Source organism: Phodopus roborovskii, unplaced genomic scaffold, assembly GCF_943737965.1.
Source record: "Phodopus roborovskii unplaced genomic scaffold, PHOROB, whole genome shotgun sequence".
NCBI classification, from domain to species: domain Eukaryota; kingdom Metazoa; phylum Chordata; class Mammalia; order Rodentia; family Cricetidae; genus Phodopus; species Phodopus roborovskii.
This window is the reverse complement of record NW_026126039.1, coordinates 54,252-77,636: the sequence shown is the minus strand read 5'-3', so window position 1 is coordinate 77,636 and position 23,385 is coordinate 54,252. Positions and strand designations below refer to the sequence as shown.

At 40.7% G+C, this 23,385-nt stretch overlaps 1 pseudogene; it reads left to right on the top strand.

Annotated features, from left to right (window-relative positions):
• The first annotated feature begins 20,775 nt into the window (after nt 1-20,775).
• Nucleotides 20,776-22,507, top strand: LOC127218322 (E3 ubiquitin-protein ligase MSL2-like; annotated as a pseudogene).
• Nucleotides 22,508-23,385: the final 878 nt, after the last annotated feature.

Sequence of the window (23,385 nt, the reverse complement as noted above, 5' to 3'; positions counted from 1 at the left end):
ATCTTGATCAATACAGAATTCCAAACACACACATACACACACATATATATTTTAACTTATGTTCACAAGTTATAACATGTCTTAGCAAATGTGTGCTTCTAGCAGATGAGCATCAGTTACTGACTACATCCTGCTCCTAAATACTGCTCTCGGCTTAGTGTCATAGCTGGTGTGAATGTTTTACAGGGTCTATCTATAAACTAATGCCTCTGATAAATGTTCCATTTCCTGAATCCCCCTGTTTTTATTTATTTATTTTGTTTGTTTGTTTGTTTGTTTGTTTGTCTGTTTTTTGTCTAGCATTTTACCCTTCTCATGTCCAAGAAACACCACCAAAGTAATCAGGAAGTGGTAAAAGAAAGAATACATTTCACATTTCCCCTTGTTGAGATAATATATCAAAAGATAACTCCTATCCATAGAGGGCTAGGTGACTAATCTGTAGCACCAAAAAACACCAGAAGTCTTTTACCTATCGGAGGCCCAAAAATTGGGCCTCTAATGTTCATGGCAAAGAGGGAATGTGATGAAAAAATTAATAACCAAAAGGTATAAAATTAGGGCTTATTGCAAGAATAAAGAGAACAAGAATTTCTGCCAGTAGATAAATCCCTGATTACAGAGTACAGAGCCCACATCCTGTTCTCAGGTGAAAAAGTAAAAACAAAGAAAATCCCCCAACTTTTCAGGTGTGCTTATCAATCCTGCATAAACAAATGACAGATACTATTAACTTAGATCCATGAGACCTTGTAAATTAAATTTGTACTCTATGAACTGCCTGTATTTTGGAAACCTTGTCACTGAGACTAATGGTCTCAAGCCTCCCTGTCTGTTTATCCTGTTAAAAACACTTCACTATTTTAGGCCACTACCTTACTTTTCCTATAAATTGAGGTCCCAGCTGGTTGGATTTTTAGCAATAAAAACCTTTTGCTTTTGCAGTCAGGAGTTACTTCTTTGGAGGTTGAGTAAACCAGTAGACATAAAAGCAACAAGCTGCTCAGGGAGGCTTTATAGGCTATAGAACTCCAGTTGACAGCTATTTGAAAATCAAAACACCATTGTGTCATGGATATGCCTGTATTACTTCCTGCTTACTTTTGCAGTGTTTTCTTAGCTGCAAGTAGGCTTAAATGCTAGACAATACCAACAAAAGCAAGGGGGATTCAGGAAATCGAACATTTATCAGAGGCATTAGTTTGTAGACCCTGTTGAAGATTCACATCGGCTGTACTGGTTCACCATAAGTCCAGGTAGAGCAATATTGAGGAGCAGGCTTTAGTCAGCAACTGATTCTCATCTGCCAGAAGCACAAATCGGCTGAGACATGGTCAAAGTGGGAACAGAAGTTAAAACATATCTATTTAATTGGAACTCTTTGTTCATTACCTTTAGTAATCAAGAACGTCAGCTAGACCAGGGAGAAAATTCCATCCTCAGAATAGCTGTACTTATCTGCAGTCCTTTTGCCCTGTAAGAAGTGGATGGAAGCTTTATGACATTTGATCCTCTGAAGCCTATATGAACTATGTTATATAAAAGGACATAAAAGTTTTAGATATATTATCATTACCAATCTGTGCTGAAATCCATATTGTAGAAAAAGTAGATATTAGGTATCTGTAAAACAGCAGGCATGCACTTATGCCTTTGAGACATATATGCAGGCTGAACACTGTATGCATAATTAATAAATAAATGTCCAAATTAGACATTTATGTCTTTATATTTTTAGATCCTTATTTAGGAGCCATATTAAGGCTGCCTAATACTGACAAGCTGACAAAGTTATGGTTAGCCCAGCCAACTGAGAAGGATATATTTAATTAACTGTCCAATCTACTAAAAAAAAAAAAAAAAAAAAAACAGGGACCAGTCAATATACTCCTAGCCATAACTAATTGTCTATGGCATTGAGGGCAGAAGTTCTTCACCATGTACATAATGAGAGGTTTGTTGTTGTTGTTGTTTGTTTTTTTGTTTGTCTTTTCTCTGTGGAAGAGGAACATGGAAATTTCTGACCTTATTTTATCTAGGCCAAGGTGGTGCAAGCAATTTTTCAGTTCCCTGCATCCTCTAAAAAGTCTAAGCTGGGTTTAACCTGTCAACAGACATTGTATTTGAGCATCTTGCTCCCTGGTCAGTGTCATAACAATTCATGCAGTCCCATAATCTTCTTAAGAGGCCTAGGGTCATTTTAGGATCTGTGATTCTACGTCTGATATTATTATTGCTTTTTAGTTAACATTTAAATGCCTTATTCTACAGATCTCTGTACTATTAGAAGTCTGTCTAGGTATAGCTAAATAGACAAATTTGTTTCAGTTACTTGTTTTAACCTTAATTATTTAGAACATGTATAGGTGACAGAGTGAAGTTTATCCCTGTCATTAATTATTAATACTTAGTTTGATTATAACCAGGAGTGAATTGATAAGGATTTTCTCATCATATGAATTTAATGACCAGAGCTCAGAGATAAATTTTGATCTGAGGGCTGTTAGCATTAGACCCCAAAAATGTTTAAACCATTTTTGTTTTAGATCTATTCTTGTAATAAAAGGTAGGTTTATAACAGGAATCACACAGATAGAATTTTTTTTCCAGTCCATTAACATTTGTAAGATTTAAGGGAAATATTCTATGATCTATCCTATCTTTGTGAGTATAAAGTCCTATATGCCACTTTAAACCCAACCAAGGAATACTATAACCTTAACTATCAGTCTTCAACTCCTTCAAAGAACACAGAAGGATAATATATAAAATCTAGAACTGAAAGGGACAACTCCCCTGGTCAGATCCGATGTTCTTCTGTAATGTTTCATCTTAAGCCTATAGGCCATAGTTTATGTATGGCAGATTTTTCAGCCAAGCAAGAAATATAAAAGTGTCCTACCTGTGTTGTCAGCTTGTCAGTACCTTTTCTTCACATCCTTCAGACTGTCTAGCAGACTCTTCCATGAAGAAGGAACCATATAGCAATGTCCATCTTGTATCAGCAGTCACTTTCCTGTGTGTCCTGCATGTCCAGTCCATACAGCATAAATCCAAACAGTCCAGGCAAGAACAATATTTTGCCCAAATGGCTGGTCTTGCCATATTGGAGGCAAACTCTAGAACTTTTCAACAAGTACATAAAATTGTCTTTAGAGAAATAAATGGAACTTTTAAGCAATTAACCTTGTATGGTCAAAATTTTAACGCATATTACTAAATTTAAATTTATATTTGTAGATATGAGAGCCCACAGCAAACAGTTTACATCTTCCTCTGACCTATTTACTAATTTTCTTTCAACCTCTATATTGCTTTACATTACCTTTTGTCTCTTTCTCTGATTTTTTCAAACATCCTTAACATTGACAACACTCTCCTTTTCTATTTTTCATTTTTCCTCTTATCAATGACTCTTACTAGTAGGTTTTGTGGCTGAAGTGAATATCTTATTTATTTATTTATTTAAATCCTGAGTGTACCTTCTTACTGTGGTGCCTTCCCCTGAGCATCTCTGCACCCTCTGCACTTTTAACTTTTGGCTTGTTTTTCTGCTTATGTTGGGTACAGCAGCTCTCCTTTGTTGATGCTTAATAAGGATAAGGAGAAACAAATAGGCTGAATCGATTCAGGGAGAAATAACTTACAATATAGAAATAGGAATACTAGCTGTTCCTGGTCCCAAATATGCCTCCAGATGTACTCCTGTCCCCGTGCTGCAAGCAATAGAGCTCTTTGAGCCTCCTCTTCAAACTTAGTTCCCCCATGTAACTCCTGCTCTGTCTCCACCCCAATTGACATGGTCTATGCCACAGGTGCAAAAAAAGTGATGATCTCACCAAAATCCCCATTTTAGTCTAAAGATATGATTTAGGCTTGATACAAAAACTATATACAAAACAGTGAATAACAAGTGTGCTCTAAGAAGGGGGGGGGGGGGGGGGGGGGAAGGAAAATTGAGGACATATAAACTTAAGACATAACTACCTAGAACTAGGATGAAGGCAAAATGGGGATTACAATAGTGTTGTCCAAAGCTGGAAATCTTAAGTCTACTAAGAAATATATCTAACTAGGAAGAGAGAATAATACTTGTGATAATTTAATATTCAAACTCATCAAAGACCTGGGAAGAAAAATAACAATACTAGGGTAGGCAGGAAGTGTGGGTGGACAACTTCAAATGGTTCAGCAAGGACAGAAACAGCTACCTGGATAGTCAAGGTCTCACCTCAAGGTTGGTACAGCCAATTATTGCTAATGCCTAGAGTACCTGAGAGACCACAACAAAAGCAAGGAGGTAAAAAGTCTGTCTTACCCTAACTTGGCATGGCTCAGCAGTCTTCTAAGGCCTGAAATCTACTCAGCATTGTTTCCTTGAGTATCTGATCTTGAATCACAAAACTTTCTAGAGACTTCATTGAATCAGTAAGGCTCTTGCTTTCTCCAACTACAAATGATTCCCTATTTTTAATATTCTTAGGTATTATCTGAATGGCATGTAAACTGCCTTCCAGAAACAATGTTCTATCTGATAGCTTTCCATTATCCTCAGACATGGAACGGATTCTGCTAGTCTTTCCATCTGATATTCCAGTTTTTTAACCTTATTAGCAGCTTCGTTCAACCAGGAATTAGCTGTTTCTGCCAGCATGTTAATGCAGTGCACTGTTTCTGTTTTGGTTATTGAAGCATTTGACATAGAACAAATTCTGTTTTCTAGTTGGTAATTTTTATGTTCCATGTTTTGTATTCTAGATGTCAGCTCTCTATTTGCATCTCTAATATTCTGAATCTTTTTTTCATCAGGTTGATACCCATTGTCTTTACAAAAAAAAAAATGTATATATTGGTTAATCCATGATTTTCTTTTGTTAAAATTCCTTCTATATATGAAGTAAAGGAATTTCCAAAGTCTTCTATCATAAGATTATCCACCCTAGGTATGGAACAATTGATCTCATATATTATATCATCTTAAATTGTGAAGAATATTGTATTTACCTTAGGTGGAATTCTGCTGTCCTCGAACTTTGATGGTTTTAGTTGTTGAACTCAGCTTGTGGTGGTAATGCCTGGAGGTGTCCCACCAAATCGCATCTGGCAGCAGACAATCCTTCTGATCTTGGTCTCTGAAGAATAGCTCTTAACAAAATAAGGCAAGCAAAATTTTGTTAAACGAATGAGTGAAAGGAGCCTTGTGCAAATTTCTGAGGACCACAGAGCTAACAGGTGTTGCCTCTTACTGGCGCCTTTGGGCCTCAGGAAACACACCAGCTGGGCAGGCGCCAAGTGAGCCACAGCTGCAAATGCAAAGTGGGGAATTGGCAAAAGATGAGCAGTGTGAGCTTTCTCAGGGCTGCGGTGGAGGTAAAGTTGTAGCGCAGTGGCAAATATTCCACAAGCTGTGGTGTGTCCACCTGGTTACTCAAGGAACCCTGCCCATTCGGGGATGGTGTGAGAAGTGAGCGGAGTCTGCCACCTTGGTGAAAACCAGGTCCGGTAAAAATCCGGATTCCGCTTCTGACACCAGATATTGATGTTCGATAAGGATCAGGAGAAAAAAAATAGGCTGAATAGATGTTTATTCAGCGAGACATAACTTACAACATAGATGAACTACAGCAGGTTCCCGGTCCCAAAAAGCTGTTCCTGTGCTGCAGGAAAGAGAGCTCTCCCAGTATGCTCCTCAAAATCAGTTCCCCCAGGTCACATCCAGCCCTGTCTCCACCCCCCAATGGGCGTGGTCTATGCCACAGGCTGGGACAAGGTGAATATCTCACTATGAATACTGAATGCTCCATTTAATTCATATGTCAAAATTTAGTCAACCAATGGTGGGGCAATGGCAGAGGTGTTCTATTAATATGTATAAAGAGTAAATAGAAATTGCTTCCCCTAATACTAAAGACACTCCATAACTGCACATATTATCTGCCTTAAGGAACCACATATTTGCACATATTCCCTGCCTGAAGGGTGTCTATAAGCCTGTATGTGCCCAAATATATTGCTTTTAGATAGGAGATATTCACCAAAAAAGGCCCAGACAACCTATGGTAGGAAAGGTAATATATTAGGGACAATAGATGTTATTTGTGCTCTCTGTATCCATGACAAGTTGGAATGGATTCCCATATAGGATTTCAGACAGGACAGGCAGGCAGAGTTTGTTCCAGAACTGTCACAGGCACTCAGAGAAGCTTTACATGGAATTAGATGATGAGATCCATCTTTAACTACTTGGTGGCAGTGCACATGTTTAATATCAGAACTAAGGAGGTTGATAGTAATCAAAAATGAAATTCAATAATAAAATAAAACACATAAGGAAGAATTAGATTCACCTTAATATGAGTCTCACCATCTGGGGGTATCCTGCATGTATAAAGGGAATTGAATGAGTAGGCTCTCCTTCAGTTGCTCCTTGCCCTATTTATGACTACCAAGTTTATAACTTTACTAGCTTTAGAGCTTTCTTCTTTGGACTTGAAGAGTATAACGATGACCAGGTGAGACATGCACCCTGGTGATTTAAACAACTGCTGTGGTCTTCAGATTCCCATTGCTGGCAGCCATTTTTGGACTACCTGGACCACAGCCTATGAGACATTATAATAAATCCACATTCTACATATATGGAGAGATTTATCCTACCATGCCTGTTCAAGCAGAGAACTTCGAAAAATGAAATTACCTTTTGCTTTCTTTTGATTTTAACCTGCTACTGAACATGTGTCAACTAACAATATTGCTCACAAATGCAAACTTCCTAGTTCTGTTCCTCTCCAAGTATTCAATTTTCTAGGAAGACAACTTTTTCCATTACTATGTATTTTCCAAGCATTTCCTCTGATTTTCAGTGATAAAACTCCTTCATTCGTAGAGCCATCATCCAGCTTTCTAGGAGGAAAAGATGATACTATCTTGTTTGTCATCTGAATGCAGCTTCTCTTTCCTGATGTAAGTGCCAGTGGTGGTCCAGTTTTCTTCTAGAAACACATAGTTCAGCCAGTTGGGCAAGATTAGCCCAGATGACAACTGTTTGAAAAGGTAAACACTGTTGTGTTGAGAGGTTGACTGAGCAAGCAAGACATCTGTTTAGGTCCTGACTCATAAAGAAGGAACATAGCTCCTTCTCAAACACATCAATGAGCTTAGGAGATTCATTATCAGCCTGGTGACCTAGACTTAGACCCTCAGGTATTGACAATGAAATAGATTCAGTCCTTTAGCATAATGAAGATGCTTAGGAGAGAATGCAATTGTTTGAATCCAGGGCCTTGGTGGAGGTGTTGCTTCATATCTTGTGAACACTACTTTTCTCACCACATGGAGCTGGGGTTATCGGTCCCAAGGCACTGAGGGCTTATTCAGTAAAGTTCCTCAGATACACTGTGTTCTCCATCATGATACAATGCATGAGTAGCCTTTGCATGAGCTGGTCAAATTGAAAGATAACTCCCATTTCTTCCATCTCCCCCTGAAAGTAGGGAACTGGAAGATATTCCTGATAAGAAGCTTACTTAGAATAAGACATAAGTCAAGCAAGACGTCCCTTCCCCAGGTTTTATCTTTTCTTTCTTCTGCCTTTCCTCTTTCACTCATCTTCACACACCTCTACCCCAAGACCTGTCAGTGAAGTGTGAACATCTGTTTCATGTTACTCATATACTATTAAATAATTATGATACTAATTTTCTGTTGAAGAATTTAATTGCCTTCCTGGCCTTACTTGCTGTTTCTTATTACTATTGAAATTCTTCAAAGTTTCAGTTGTAATCTGACCCTGAAAGAATTTTAAAATGGCATTACCTATGTAATGCAAAAGTCTGCTTTATAAGCCAGGTTTTTGGCTGTGCTTTCCTTTAACCCCAGTACTCAGGAGACCCAGGCAGCCGATTTCTGTGAGATTGACACAAGTGTCATAAACACAGCTAGTCTCATTACAAACAGCCAGTTCATGCATCTGGGATAGCTCCTGGTTGCACTGCCAGGGTTCCTTGAACAGATCAATTCAAATAATTATCACAGACATTCACAGGGTTTAGTCTGATGCAAGGAAAGTCCTCCAACTCTCAGTCCACAGTCTGTGAGTGCTACTAAAAGAGTATTAGGGGATGGGGGATTGTGGGAGTGGGCTTTTCTAGTTAAAAGAAGTATGTCACTGGATGTGGGCAGAGACAGGCATTGATGTTTCTTATATACAGGATGCTGGCCAGTGTGTTGGTGAACATCCTGTTAGCTCTGAGTGAAGATTTAAGGACACTAACCCCCAGTACCACATTCACCTGCAGGCTGCCTTGCCCTACCCATAATGATGATTAACTGAATCTTTGAAATATTAAGTGAGACAACTCAAATAAATGTTTTCTTTTTAAGAGTTCCCATGGTATGTAGTATCTCTTCACAGCAATAAAATCCTAACAAAGACAGATGTGGGTACCAGGGGCTAGGATATTGCTGTGAGAGGCTGGCCCTATCATAAAATTTCTTTGATTATTTTTTTATGAGTATAGTTGATCTGCTAGCTTGTGTCTCCCGTTATGTCTATTCATTTTGATTTTCTTTCCTCAGTGCTATAGGCTTTTTAAAGGGCCAAGGAAATATCTATGTGAACTTCCAATTCAGTTTCCTTCTAAGGAAACTTGATGAATACATTATAATGTCCAAGCAATGAAATAATGTGGGAAGTACCAGAATTATATGACTATATTGTCAAAGCAGACATTTACAATGTGTTTATCACACTTCCTGTTTGACCCCTGAGAGAACTTGAGCAAGCCTGAAGCTGTTGGCTAGAACTCCTTGCCCCAAGGCTGTTTTGGTACTCCTCCTGTTTTGATAGCACACCTCATGACAGCACACCTCATGACAACACACAGCTCGTAGGGAGGAGCTAAGCCTAAAATTCCTGTAATTTTCCACTGTGCTGTAAGTCAGTATTTAAGACCATTCTTTCCCCTCAGTAAACTGCATTTGGTGTTCTGTCATTGCCATTGAATGAATGATGCTCTGTCTTGTCTTTATTTCAATCTCTAGGCCTTCGCCCGATTTGTGGAACACATCCTGGCACAGGTGCTACAAGTGTAGGTCCCACCAAGATTGGGAAAGAAAGGATCATCTATGAGATGAGATCACCCTTGAAGGCTGGCCCGCAAAAGTAAGTGAATGAGGGTGTATTGAAGGATGAGTGCCAGTAACTGTAAGGAAATGCTCAGTGGACTATTAGTGGCCCTATTGAAAGACAGGGCAATAGGACTAAAACAAGACAGGTAAAGAATTCATTGCAACAATTTCAAAGAAAAAATGGCAGAGATGAATAGGACTTTTGAGGAATTACAAGATTTAGAATCTGAACAATCTATCAGGGGAAAAGAGGGATCCCAACTAAGAGATGATAGTCATGCTATAACTGATGAACTGGATACTTTGGAATCAGAAACTGAAGCTGGTGAGCGTATATGCCAACTGCCAAGACACAACCCCTTTTGTGATTCTGATTCTTTTTGTAGGTCCTCTGTACCTCGAGTGTTAAAGGATGAGGCCAAAAATTTAATAACCAAGGTAGAAGCGTTAGAATAGGAAAGACAAGTGTTTCCAGTGATTGAGACACTGAATCTGGAGGATACCATGGTAAGGGAGCACAGCCCATTAAATTTTAAGGATATAAAATAGCTTAAAGAGGCTTTCACTGTTTATGGGCCCCATGCTCCTTTTACTCAGACAATTTTTGATTCTTTTGCAGCATTAAATTGCACCCTTAGTGATTGGATGCAGTTCTATAGACTTGTGCTGAGTGGGGGTGACTATTTGCTCTGGAGAGGCAAATTTCAAGAATTTTGCAAGGAAACCACACAAAGTAATGCTCCTACTGGATTTCCTGCTAGGAATTTAGATATGCTCACACACACTAGGCAATATTCTACACTTGCAGCTCAAATTTTTTTTGACCCAACAGTCCATGCACAAAATGCTGTTGCTGCTACTAGACCTTGCAAAGCCCTGCCTAATAAGGCTGCAGGAGATCAACTATCTAAGGTATGGCAGGGACTGTCTGAGCCCTATTCAGATTTTTCAGACCGCCTCCTACAGCTGCCAGGCCACATATTTGGTGATGTTGGAAATGCCGTGCCCATTGTTCAACAATTCACATTTGAAAATGCAAACAAGTTTTGTAAAGAGGCTTTAAGTCCCCATAAGGCCAAAAGTCTTAATGAGTATGTATGCATATATTGGGACATAGATCTTCATCACATTTATGGGCCAGGTTATAGCTTCAGTCATGCAAATAGGTGGGAAGGATGGAGGAGCCAGACAAAAGAATTGCTTTGTGTGTGGACAACCAGGATATTTCAAAAGGAATTGCTGTGGCTCCAGAATGTAGTACTCAGTTTCCTAAATGGTCAGCTGATAGACATACAAGTCTTTTTTCAACTTTTGTAATAACTCATAACTCTGTTAATCTTTGGGGAAGAGATGTGCTTTGGCCATGGGAGCAGTTCTTACTACTGAGCCTGTGAAAAATATGCTGGCTGACCAAGGTTATATACAAGGAAGAGGACTGGGTAAATTCCCCCAAGGTGACCCTCAGTCTGTTCTATCTAAAAATTTAATTATCAAAAGCGAGTGAGATCACTCTGAACTGGGAAATTTTCCCTAGGGGCTATTGCTATGCACCTTGGTCCCATTTCTATTATCTGAAAAACTGATGACCCAGTATGGGTGGAGCAATGGCCACTATCTATTGAGAAATTACAGGCTGCACATCAACTTCTAAAGGAACAATTAGAGGCAGGACATATTGTTCCTTCTACTTCCCCATTGAATACTCCAATCTTTGTTATAAAGAAAAAAATCTGGAAAATGGAGACTCCTACAAGATTTCTGAGCTGTTAATGATTGCATGCAAATTATAGGAGCCACATACCTGGCTTACCATCCCCTGTAGGTATCCTCAAGGTTATCATTTGTTATTTATAGAGCTAATAGATTACATTTTTAGCATTGCCTTGCATCCTGAGGGTAGTGAGCGATTTGCATCTGGCATACCTTCTATTAATTTTTAAAAGCCTTATAAGAGATATCAATGGGTGGTGTTGCTTCAAGGAATGGCCAATGACCCACAATTTGTCAAATTTATGTACCATTGGCCATTGCCTCCATTACAGAGAAATTTCAATCCCTGTATATTTTACATTATATGGATGATATTTTTTTAGCCAGCCCGGATTCTAAGGAAATGAAAGAGGCTTTTGGAGAAATACAACATAATCTTCAACTAGCTGGCTTAAGAATAGCCCCAGAAATTGTGCAACAAGAATTTCCCTATCAATACCTTGGTCACCTATTGTTATATTCTGGTATCAGTCCTCAAAAGATTACTTTAAGCCTGGATAATCTGACCAAAATTAATGATTTTCAAAAATTATTGGTAGATACAAATTGGGTTTAATCTAGTTTGGCCCTAACCACTGGACAGCTTAGACCCTTATCTGATATTTTACAAGGAGATTCTGATCCCACTTCTCCTCACTCCTTAATGCCTGCTGCATGAGAATACATACAATATTTGGCAAATGGATGTCACTCACCTGCCTTAAGCTAGAAAATTAAAATATATGCAAGTTTCTGTGGATACATATTTTAAGGTTGTTTTTTGCATCTCTAACCTGGGGAGAAAAGATTAAAGATGTCATGTCTCATTGTTTACAGGCCTTTGCCTATATGGTGTTCCTGATATCTTAAAAACAGACAATGGCCCCACATATGCTAGTCATCACTTCTTGGCCTTTTGCAAGGAACATCATATCAATCATGCATTTGGCATCCCACACAACTCTATGGGACAAGCCATCGTGAAACACACTCATGCCACACTTAAACAATATTTTAATAAAATAAAAAGGGGGAATATAGGCTCTTCCTCAATTCTCAATTATCCACTATACTTTTTAATTTAAATTTTTTGACTGTAGATAAAAATAACTTGCCTGCCATGGAGAAACATTGGAACAAACCCTCCCAAACATTGGGATGGGTCAGATGGAAAGACATAATTACACGGCTATGGCAACCGCCCACCCCCACTATTAGCTAGGGTCTGAGGGGCTGTTTGTGTTTTTCCCCGAGAAACAGAGAAACCTATTTGGATACCAGAACAACATGTTTGTCCTGTGGATCCTAATCAGGATCCTAATCCTGCTGTACTGGAATCCCTGGCCCATGTAGGATCAAGTGGTTTGGGCCTTGGTGAGGAACCCCACATCCTGATGCCAGTTAGTCAGGAGAGAACATTCCCTGCGACTACTGGTTGCCAATGTGCCAATAGAAACTTCATTACTGAGTAATTTGACCTTCCTGACTCAGGGGAGCCTTGGCTTCCAGAGAGTGCTTAATTTTTCTCAATTGCCCAATGGGTGATTCTTGTTTTTATGCATAGCTTTGAGTAATGCCTCCCTAGATGATTTTCACCCCAATGTCAGCATGAGCAATTGCTGGGGACTCAGAGAGGTCCTATAACATAAACTTCCAGCAGGAACAGGAAGATGCTGCTATATGGCCCCTATATCAGGGCCCCTATGCTGGAAGCTCCCCAGGAAGTTATGACTTGCATAGGCACTTGCCTTGGAGACACTGTGCTCCACCTTTAAAGGATCCTTGGGGATGGAAAAATCTTTCAATAGTTCTTCTACAACCTTCTTCCTGAGCAATTTATGGTCCCCGTGAGACACCAGTGCCCTGGTAGTTCCAGTTCCTGACCTCGCGCCAAGGGGGGGGGGGGAAGATTCTACAGCCAAGAAGGGACTTTGATTTCACTGCTGCCATCATTCCTGTCATTGCTGTGTAGGTGACTGTCGCTGTCATTGCAGGGATTGCTGTCGCTCAGTTCGCTGCCAATGTAGAGACTGTTAACCAGCTGGCGGGCAGAATCAGTGAAGCCCTAACAGCAGAGAATGCCCTGCTTGAATGCTCTTATTGGATTTGGACTCTCATATTCAGTTTTGATTCTGACTTAAATCAGCAAACTGCCTCACTTCAGGAACAATTAGGGGTTTTGGGTTGGTATAGCAGGCCTCCTGCTTTCATTCTGTCATTCCTCTTGTATCACCTTGATTGGAATGCAAATGTCTCTGTAGGGGTCAACAGCCTCAATGCTGGCAGGGCCTTGTCTTTTGTAAATTTTAACAGTGTTTTGGCTGACCAGAGAGTAGAGGTCAATAAGACCTGAATTACTCCTATTTCAGCAGATGGCAGTGGAATGCCATGGCCCAGATTGGAGGTTGGTCACAGATTTTGAATGGCACATTGTCTCTCAGCAAGTTGGAGCCAGTAGTGGTTGGGGTAGGGATTCTTGTGCTATGCATGGTCTGACAGTTCTTTTCACAAAAGAAACACAGTCTGGCCCATGGCTCTCCCAATAATCATGGGTCTGTTAACAGATGCTGCAGAAATGAGGTACCCCCATGATGGGCAACTTGCAGTGAAGCCCCCCCCAGCCTAAAACATGAGGTTGCTGGGGCCCCTGAAGACCGTTAAGGGGTGCCACACTCTGCGAGACCTAAACTAGGGGTCTCTCATAGAAAATAAAAAAGGGGGAATTGTAAGAATTAAGACCTAGACTAAGAATTTACTCCCCCTCCATCTGCCCTCAGGGCAGGCAGTTGTAACAGCTGGAAAACAGGAGACATGTTTTGTAATGCAAAATGCTATTGTTCCTTTGGCTTCTGCAACCCTGAATGCACACTAACCTGTTCTTGGAACCTGAGATGACTAACCACAGGCTCTGGTTCCCCCTCCTCCATCTAGTGCTGTGGTATATAAGCTAGCCCCCAGACTAAAAGGAAAATAATGAAGAACCTTCTTAATATAAAGCAAGAGTCCTGTGTTCTCAACATCTACACAATCCCCAGCTTCTCGGGCTTTGACAGCAGTGTAGGCGCCACACAGAGATGTGTCATTAGATAGCTACACACCTGGTTAAGCGCCAAGTCACTAGTTAGCCACACAAATAAGCCGTTAGTTAGCCCACCCACACAAAGCCACTAGTTGCTACATACACTCAGTCACAAGTTAGTCACACACCTAAGACGTTAGTTAGCCATACAGGTAGGAAATGAAGTATGCAAGATCATCCATAAACAGGCAGCAGTGGGACACAGATTTAATCCCACCTCTGAGGAGAAAGATACATGTATCTATTAGCTCAATGCCACTCTGGCCTACTAGAGAAAGAGCGATTGGAGAAAAAGGGAGAGAGTTAGGGAGATATCTACAGAGAAACATAGGGAGAGGAAGAGGGAAAGCCATTAATAAAGGGAGAGAGGGAGGGAGAGAGAAAGACTCCACCTAAAAGAGAAACTGCTAACAGAAATGTTATCCCAGCATTGAGATGGCATGCCTTTAATCCCAGCACTGTCCATTGTGAGATAGGAGGGATATGGCTGGACAGAGGGGAATATAATGTGGGAGGACACAGGAGGGCTTGCAGTGAGGGTGTTCAGTCTGAGCAGTCATTCTGAGCTTTCATAAAGACAGCCATCAATCTAGAAGGCCTTGTGACAACAGGATCGCTCCTTTGGTCTGAACACTGGTAGAGGTAAGAACTCTAGAGGCTCACATGGCTCTGCTTCTGAGATCCATCAGCTTTCACCCTCTGAGAGCTGACTCTAAATTTTATTATTAATATCTATCAGAACTTGTGCTGCAAATGTTGTTCTCTCTAGGGAAGTGTGACTTTTTTTGAAGTCAGTATAGGCAAGTTTTCAACATATTAAAAATATGTTATTTTGATTTTCAAAACTATCAATTATCAGTATATTTTTAATATCTGATTTAAGTGCATTATTGTTTTTATCTGTGATTGTTTATGCTGTCCAATATTTCTAGGTTTTACGTGTTTCATTTCCTTTCCCTCGTGTGATGATGATTATTTATTTCTGTGTAGAAAATTCTCCTGTAGTTTAGGCTTGCCTCATTAATGTAATTGATAATTGCACTAAACTTTTTTTTGTTATTTTGGCAGAAAATTTTTTCTACAGATTCTCAACCATTTATAGAATGTAACAAATAAGGATGATAAATATTGTATTCTCAAAGTAAGTTGCTTCCCTTTTTTTAGAGCAATCTTGATCAAATATCAGTTCCCTTTAAGTTGGTTGCAGTTTTTTGTGGGGGGAATATATGACAATGGCAGGCAATAAATTTAGTCAATAGAAATGTAACATCTCAAGGGCAACAACTGAGGGAAATGTCAGGTAACAGTGCCTTAGAGCCTAACGTATTTTGAGGCTATATATATATATATATATATTTAACATGTTGATCCCAGTTCCCACTCCCTCCCTCCCGCTGACACTCCCCCCCTTACTTGTACACTGACCTGCCTCCCCTCCCATCCCACAATACACATTCCACAGGTAGGGCTATGCTATCCAGGTGGGGTCATGTAGATCTGTCAAGTAATTTGAAGTAGGGACTAGGACTTCTCTCACTAGGTTAAAGCCATATCGCTCCATGTGGGATATGTCTGCAAGGTCATTTTGTGCACCATGAATACATCCCGGGCCCACTCTATCAGGTCCCTTAGACTACTCAGTCCTTCTAGCTGAGATCCATATTTAGTGGGTTCTGAGTCAGTCCCATGCTGTATTCCCAGCTATAAATCTGGGGCGTTGGGCAATTAGCTCCTCCTAGTTCAGGTCAGCTGTCTCTAGGTGTTTGTGCAATCTGCTCTTGTTGTCACTCTCTGCATCTGGATTCTAGTATGACTCACTGTTTAGTTATGGGTGTTTTATTCTGTTTCAAACAGGGACTAGATCAGGACTCCATGATGGTGGATAAGTCAGTTGTTGATCGCACTATTTATGGTAGCCTTTTCAAGGTTGCTCTAATTATTAGTGGGAATCAGTCTTGTAGGTCTCTAGAACTTTATTTTGGTTCAGTTTTCTCTTCAAACCAATAATGGCTGCCTCTTTTATGTTCCCTTTGTCTCTCTGTCTCACTGCCTCTCTCTCTCTCTCTCTCTCTTCTGTCTTTATTCCTATGCAGACTGAATCTTCCTAGTCACACATGCTTTCCTCTCTTCCCTTTCACTTTCTCCTATTTCTTTCTCCATTCACTGCCCCCCCCCACTTCCCATGTGCTCTGGGGATCTTCTCCTTTCCCCCATGTGTGAGGGACCTTATAGGAATCTCTGTAGTCTTCTACACACCGTCATCCAATTGTTCCAGCACCATTTGTTGAATATGCTGTCCTCGCCCCCATTGTATAATTTTAGCTGTTTTGTCGAAAATCAGATGTTCATAGGTGTGTGGGTTAATATCGGGATTTTCATTTTGATTCCATTGGTCTACCTGTCTATTTTTTTTGCCAATACCAGGCTGTTTTCAGAACTATAGCTCTGTAGTAGAGCTTAAAGTCAGGAATGATGATGCCTCCTGAAGTTCTTTTATTGTAAAGGGTTGTTTTGGCTATCCTGGGTCTTTTGTTTTTCCATATAAAGTTGATTATTATCCTTTCAAGGTCAGTGAAGAATTGAGTGGGATTTTAATGGTGATTGCATTGAATCTGTAGATTGCTTGAGGGGCATCTAGGTTGTTTTCAGGTTCTTGCTACAAACATAGTTGAACAGATCTTTTTGTTGTATGGATGTTGTTCATTTAGATATATGCCAAAGAGTGGGATTGCCAGATCCAGTAATTGACTGATTTTGATTTTGCTGAGCAACCACCATAATTATCTCTAAAATGGCAGTACAAATTTGAAATCCCAACAGCTTTTGAGGAGGGTTCCCCTTTCTCCACATCCTCTCCATCATAAGTTGTCATTGGTGTTAATTATTTTAGCAATTCTACCAGGAATAAGACATTATCTAAGAGTTGTTTTTATTTGCATTTCCCTGATAGCTAAGGATGATGAGCACTGTCTTAAGTGTCTTTCATCCTTTTCTATTTCCTCTATTGAGAATTATTTATTCAGTTCAATATCCCTTTTTTTTTTTTTTTTTTAAATAAGGCGATTTGGTGTTTTGGTGACTAACTTCGTGTTTTCTCTGTATATGTTTGAGATCATCCCTCTGTCAGATATAGGGTAATAGAAGACCATTTCCCAGTCTGTGGGCTGCTGTGTGGTCTCATCAACTGTGTCCTTTGCCTTACATAAGCTTCTCAGTCTTTCTGCAGTCTTATATACACACCAACAGCCAGTTATGCCACCAACATTTGTTAAAGATGAGTTCCTCCTCCCATTGTATAGTTTTAGCTGTTTTGTTTTGTCAAAACTCAGATGATCATAGGTGGGTGGGTTATTATCAGGGTTTTTGATTTAATTCTTTTTGTCTACCTATGTGTCAATACAAAGCTGTTTTCAGAACTATAGTTCTATAGTACAGTTTGAAGTTGAGGATGGTGATGCATCATGAATTTTTTTTTTTATTGTACTTGTTTTTTTTGGCTATTCTCAGTCTTTTGTTTTTCCATTCAATACAGGTTATTATACTTTCAAGGTAAGTGGAGAATTGTGATGGGATTTTGATGGGGATTGCAATGAATTTTTAGATTTCTTTTGGCAAGATTTCTATCTTTACTATATTTATCCTACCTATCCATAAGCATGGTAGATCTTTCTGTTTTATGGTATCTTCTTTAATTTACATCTTTAAAGACCCAATGTTCTTGCTATATAAATCTTTCACATGTTTGGTAAGCATTAAAGATAATTTATGTTGTTTGTGACTATTGTAATGGGTAATATTTCTCTGATTTCTTTCTGAGCTCCTTTGTCATCTGTATATTGTAGGGCTACTGATTTTTTTTTTTTGACCTTCTCTTGTATCCTGCTAGTTTGCTGAATGTTTATGTCAGCTGTAGCAGTTCCCTGGTAGAGCTTTTTGTGTCCTTTATGTAAACTGTCATATCATGTGCAAATAGTGATAGTTTGACTTCTTACTTTTCAATATGCATCCTGTTGATCTCCTGTTGTTGTTTGACTCCTTTTGCAAGAACTTCAAGTACATCATTGAAGAGCTATGTACAGAGAACAGACTCATCTTGTTCCTGATTTTAGAGGAATCACCTTAAGTTTCTCTGCATTCTGTTTGATGTTGGCTGTTGGTTTACTTGTTTATTCCTGTCTCTCCAAGACCTTTATCATGAAATGGGGTTGAATTTTGTCAAAGGCTTTTTCAGCATCCAGTAAGATGATCATGTGGTTTTTCTCTTTCAGTTTGTTTATGTGGTTGATCACATTGATAGATTTTCAAATGATAATGTAGAGAGCTGTAAAGTGCCATGCCTTAAAAATGGCGCTGGCTTCCCCCTTCCACCTTCCAGATGGTGAGCGCTCTCTGTCATAAACAAGTCCTTATTTGGCTAAGCCAGCTTGCCTGCTTCCCTATAAGAGCAGCCTATCTGCAGGGTCCACATTGCTCACTAGAGTTGTTTAGCGCAAGGGAATTTAACTCTGTTTCCCCGGAGTTAGAAGAAGCATGTTCAAGGATCATGATTAAACTACTAGAAGAAGATCTCCCCTGAGTTGCATCTTCCTTGTTGATTGAGGTTGGGCGTGACAGGATAAGCCATCCCTGCAATGCAGGGATGAAGCCTCCTTTGTCATTGTGGATGATATCCCTGATGTGTGCCTGGATTTGATTTGCTAGTGTTTTATTGAGGAGTTTTTCATTTGTGTTCATGAGGGATATTAGTCTGTAGTTCTCTTCCTTATTTGTATCTTTTTGTGTCTTGGGTACCTAGGTACTTGTGGCCTCATAGAGTTTGGTAATGAGCCTTCTGTTCCTATTGTGTGGAACTATTGAGGAATATTGGTATTCGCTCTTTGGATTTCTGGTAGAAGTCTGCACTGCAGCCATCTTGCCCAGGGCTTTTTTTGGTTGGGAGGGTTTTGATGACTGCCTCAATTGTGTTAGACTCTATTGGTCTATTATCCAGAGGTTCCTCTCTCCCACAGCAGTGGGGCCTGGCTGGGACCCCAGGCCGTGCACCACAGTGCACTACAGGGACAGCCCAAGAGAAGGGACAATGTGCCTTCTATCCAATCCACCAAAACCCACACAAACTTGGAGAGAGAGAATTTGAGAGCATGTGTGGGAGGAGTAGAGAGAGCTTGACGATTGCACTGAGCATGCCCTGTTCAAGGAGCCAGAAGTGGAGATCAGGTCATGCGTAGTGTGCTCATTTTTGTTTGGGGGGGTTGTGCGTGGGGGAAGGGGTGGCAGCGAGGCAGGCAGGGATAGTGTGCATGGGCTAATGTGTTTGTAGGGTTTTCTAAACTGAGTGTCAAAGTGCACTATTAATGGCGAAAGGCTATATTAACGAGAGGTGAGGGGTGTGTTGCACATGACATGAGCCAGTCGGTAGCTCCAGGAGGGCATGGAGGGGGCTTTTAGAGACAAATCAGGTGAAAGGGGAAGTGGATGGAAAGGAAGCTGGAGGGGTGGTGTGGAGGGATTGAAAGCATGCTGTGCACATGCTAGCTAGGGATAGCCACATCAGAGTCTCAAGGATGACAGTGTCTCTGCCCCTTGAGTTAATGATATCAAGTTGTCGAGACATGGGGAGGCCCCCTGGAACCCCGGGCCCTACACCACAGTGCACTACAGGGACAGCCCAAGCAAAGGGACAATGTACCTTCTTACTAATCAACCAAAACCCATACAACCTAGGAGAGAGAGTATTTGAGAGCACCTGGGGAAGAGCAGAGTGAGCTTGAGTCTTGAACTGAGCATGCTCTGTTCTAGGATACCAGGTGGGCCTGAAGCACTGCACCATCCACCACAAACAGAGCAGTATGTGCCCAAATGAAGTAGAGCTGTGCATGAAGTGAAGGTGAGGGCAGCCAGGCCCAAGGGAGGGGACTGCAGAAGGCCTGTTTGCTGGGCTGTGGTGGTGGCCTGGTGTGGTGAACTCGCCTAAGCCATGGCTCAACAGACAGTGGCAGTGGCAGTAGAGCTGGGATGAGTCATCAGTGCTGTGCTGAAAAGATGGCAGGGCTGTGAGTGGGCTGGGGCTGTGAGTGGCCTGCACTAGTGCTGGTGATTCTGAGTTTGCAACCTAGGAATGAGTGGTGCAGCCACTGCTTGCTGGGCCTGTTTTCTGCCCACTCATAACACCTTGGGCTTACACATTTCCTCCTGGGTCTCCCTTTTTTGGTAGGTGCCTCTTTCCTCCTGCTTGAGGCACAGAATGGACCCCATATCTAGCATTGCAAGATTACAGCAGACACACCCCACCACTGCCTAATCTTCTGGCACTAGACTCCTGCATGGTAGTCCTTGTCATACCACTGCCTCTGTGAAGGTGCTGCAATGGAGTAAGGGCCCATGGCTGGAGATACGGGTGCTCCTGGAACTTATCTGGTCCATACCGTTGCTTACAGCTCCATCTAGTGGTGCCTCTGTGGCCAGATATGCTGCTCAAGCCCAGGCCACCAGGAGAGCTGCAGGGCTAAACCAAATGCCATTCCAGGCCAGATCATACAATCTGTGGCTACCTTGGTTGAACTCCAAAGCTGATTGCTCACTAGTTTCCTCTCTCTTTGGTCTGCTCGACTAAGGGACAGAGGAGGGGCACTGAGGCCCCATGTGTGGGAGGATGCTTTAGCTTCACACACTTGATGGATTTTGGTTGCTGCTTTGGCCAGTGGTTCTGCTCAGATTTCTCCTAATAGTTGTAAACTCACCATTGTTCCCTGGCTGCTTAGAAACTTGCATCTGGAATTTCTTTTCAACTGAGAGCCATTTGTGTCCAAGTGTTTGCAATGAACCCCATGAATGCTACTGCTCTCTACATTTCCACCAATCGCCTAGTGTTCAACCATGACCCTGGAGACCCCAAGGCATTTCAAGAGATTATCAGGATCCTGCCTTACTTGGGACAGTATCTCTCTTGCTGTGTTTGTGGACATTTGCTACAAGATCCTATTGCACCCACCAAATCCACCTGTCAACAATATGTCTGCAAAATATGTAAAGGCAAGAAAATGATAATGAAAACTTCATGTAGCTAGTGCATAGACTATGAGCACTTTGAGGGAAACAAGCAGTTAAGCATACTGGTAAACTGCTACAAGAAACTATGTGAATATATAACCCAGACAAGACTGGCACAGGACATAAGACAAACAGTTGATTGTTCTTTTGATACTTTAGCTTTACTCAATGAAGGATCGTTGTTTTGTGAGGACATAGAGAAACCTTCAGACTCATCCTTCACTCTGTGTTTGACACAGTCCCCTTTACCTTCAACCTCAGAACCCATAGCAGATCCCCATGCTAATTTATCTCCAAAGTCTGAAAGTGCCCTCAGCATTGCTATTGGCAGTTCTGTTGTCAATGGTTTGCCTACTTACAAAGGGCTTCAATAGATAGATTTGGTATAAATATCCCCTCACCCGAACATCCAAATATGATCGACATGTGTAATACTGTTGATATAAAAACTGAGGATCTGTATGAGAGCCTGTCACCTGTCTGTGACACGGTAGCCACTGATTTGTTCTCCACAAGTATTGATATCTGGAGTTTCTGTGAAGAGCCAAAACCTGGTGACTCTCTTTTGCTGAGTGATGAGAAAGTAATCCGCAGTTTAGAAACTTTCAAATACAGAGGTTGGATGTCCTAATTTGCATCCAAATTTGGAATCCACTGTATCCAGTGAACCTTTTTTGCAGCTTTCTTCCAAGTCTCTTAGCCATAATATTTTTATGTCTACCAGCCCTATACCCCATGTGTTATCATGTACAGCAGCAACTCCAAAGGTAGCAAAGTTGAATCGAAAAAGAACCAGATATGAAAGATACAGTGAAAAAGTTCAGCCACTTCCAATTTCTACCATAATCAGAGGCACAACCCTTGGGGCATCTGCTCCTGAGACAGTGAAGCATGAAAGGAAAATCTTCCTTCAACCTATAGCTACTGTTTCCAATTGAGGTACAACACCCAAGACCACCAAAACTGTACTTGTATCTACTAAAAGCATGAAAAATTGTCATGAACATGGATCCAAGAAATCCCACTCTAAATCCAAGCCAGGTATTCTTTAAAAAGACTAGGCAGGAAAGGTAAAGATTCTTAGTCATCACATTATGCCAGGAAGTCCTACCAAGTCTGTGTGCAAAAAGCCCCAGGGAAAGAAAGGATGTAAATGTGGGCATGCTATGCAAAATCCAGGTAATCTTACATGCAGCAGCTAGTACTGACATTGTTACTCTAACCAGAAAGACTGCATTCATTGCAGATGCTGAAGGCTGCCAGAACTCCTACCCAGCCAATGGGGAGAAGAAGCTGGAGGCATTTGCTGTGCCAGTGTAGGCCTTGGAGCAGAGCAGACTCACATTGGGTGTTAATGTGACCAGCAATGCTGTGTGCAACACAAGTACCAGTACCAGTGTTATCAATGTCACAGGGTCCCCAGTAATGACATCTTTAGCTGCCAGTACAAATGATAACAAAAGTTTGAATGAAGCTATGGATATGAGATTTGAATGTTAACTCAATGGGTCTTGAAGCCTACCCTTGGTAGGAAATAGCTACAGTTTTATGGCAGCTATTCTGTTGGTTTAACTTGCCGGAATTCCTGCATATAGATCACTTGTATCATGTGTTTTCATTGCTAAGTTATATGTGTTAGTGTCGTGGAAACAGTGTGCAGATAATGGAGGAGTACCCTACAATTATATGTTCTTAGTTCTTACAGAACCTGAGAGTTTGAGAACAAATGCTGATGCAAGATGCAACTTATTTATACAAAATGAACTTTGGCAAGGAAAATAACCTCATTGTTTTTGATCATGCTTTGTGCATAATCAAAGTTGATGATTAAATGTAAGGAAGTAGCATCAAGTAAGTTCATCAGGATTGTGCTAGTTTTTTTTTTTTTTTTTTAATAGTGATTAGTTTATCAGGCACAGCCTTCTGATTTCTGATGCCACAGAGAACTTTCTCCTGTTGAAAATTTGATGTGTTCAGCTCAACTTTGCACTGACATAATACCTATTATGATCATGAAAATTGGCTACTGGCGTGTATGAAGCAGTTCTTAAATCAGCAGCATCAGCAGTATTATGAAAGAAAATTTCCCACTCATTAGGATGTCTTAAGAAATCTGTCTTTTACCTATATAATAAGAATTTTGTGACTCTAAAGAAAGAAATTAAAGAAGATACCAGAAAATGGAAAGCTCTCCCATGCTCGTGGTTAGGTAGGATTAACATAGTAAAAATGCCAATCTTACCAAAAGCAATTTACAGATTCAATGCAATCACCATTAAAATCCCAGCACAATTCTTCACCGACCTTGAAAGGATAATAATCAACTTTATATGGAAAAACAAAAGACCCAGGATAGCCAAAACAACCCTATACAATAA